The 1,101-nt window shown below is 43.0% G+C and overlaps 1 pseudogene; it reads left to right on the top strand.

The window, feature by feature from the left end:
- The first annotated feature begins 261 nt into the window (after positions 1-261).
- Positions 262-728, top strand: LOC119060487 (ubiquitin-40S ribosomal protein S27a-like; annotated as a pseudogene).
- The last annotated feature ends 373 nt before the right edge of the window (positions 729-1,101 follow it).

Raw genomic sequence — 1,101 nt, 5'->3', positions numbered from 1 at the left:
GGTTGCAGAACAAGGACATGATCAACTGTGTCAATTGCTTCTGAGACCAGATATAATGAGGACTGGGAGCTAAAGCAAACTGAAGATAGAGCAGTTCAGTGGAACGGTAGGGATAAAATCTAATTGAGTTGGTTCCGGATAAAATGGGAAGGGACAAAAACACCAAGAGACAATACTTTGAATATTTTTCTACAGAGAGGAGCAGAAAAAAATAGACGCTGGCTTTTCCCATCCACCATCTGCAGTGGAATCACCGCCAAGATGCAGATTTTCATGAAAACCCTTGCAGGGAAGACCATCACTCTTGAGGCTGAACCCTTGGATACAATAAAAAACGTAAAGTCCAGGAGCCAGGATAAGGGAGGGATTCCTCCTGATCGGCAAATGCTGATCTTTGCTGGGAAGCAACTAGAAGATTGGCCTACTTTTTCTGACTTCAACATTCAAAAAAAGTCCACTCTTTATGTTGTGTTGAGACTTCGTGGTGGTGCTAAGAAAAGGATGAAGTCTTACACTATGCCCCAGAGGAATGAGTGTGAGAGAAAGAAGTTAAGCTGGCTGTACTAATACTACAAAGCGGATGAGCAAAACTCAGTCGGGAGTGCCCTTCGGATGACCGTGGAGCTGGAGTTTTCACGGCCAGCCACTTGGACAGACATTACTGTGGCAAACGCTGTCCGACCTATTGCTTCAACAAACCAGAGGACAAGTCATTGTATATGGCTTAATAAGAGATGTGAACAACAACAAAAAATTAGAACCCAAAGGGGAATGTACGGTCAAGGGAAGATGTTTTGTTTCTTAGGTTGAGAGATTTCACAACATGTTTGCACACTGGTAAAAATAATCCTATCGAAAGAGGAAAACTGATGATATAGAAGACAGAGGAAAAGATATCAGAAGGAAGAGCCTTGAGTGATGTAGAATCAATATTGTTCACACAAATTGAGGATTTGGCCTGAGTTAGCAGTCCTCCACTTCACTCATGGAGGGTTGTATATATATAGGCACAGACATTGTTAGGTCAATGGATCTGGGGGTGTTTCAGGTTCAGAGGGTGTGTAAGTTTTCCAAGAAGCAGACACTGACACAGAGCGAGGA

The sequence above is a fragment of the Artibeus jamaicensis genome, unplaced genomic scaffold (genome assembly GCF_021234435.1).
Source record: "Artibeus jamaicensis isolate MK-2021 breed Jamaican fruit bat unplaced genomic scaffold, CSHL_Jam_final contig_233, whole genome shotgun sequence".
Classification (NCBI taxonomy): domain Eukaryota; kingdom Metazoa; phylum Chordata; class Mammalia; order Chiroptera; family Phyllostomidae; genus Artibeus; species Artibeus jamaicensis.
Note: the sequence above shows the minus strand (reverse complement) of the source record. Positions and strands in the feature narration are given on the sequence as shown.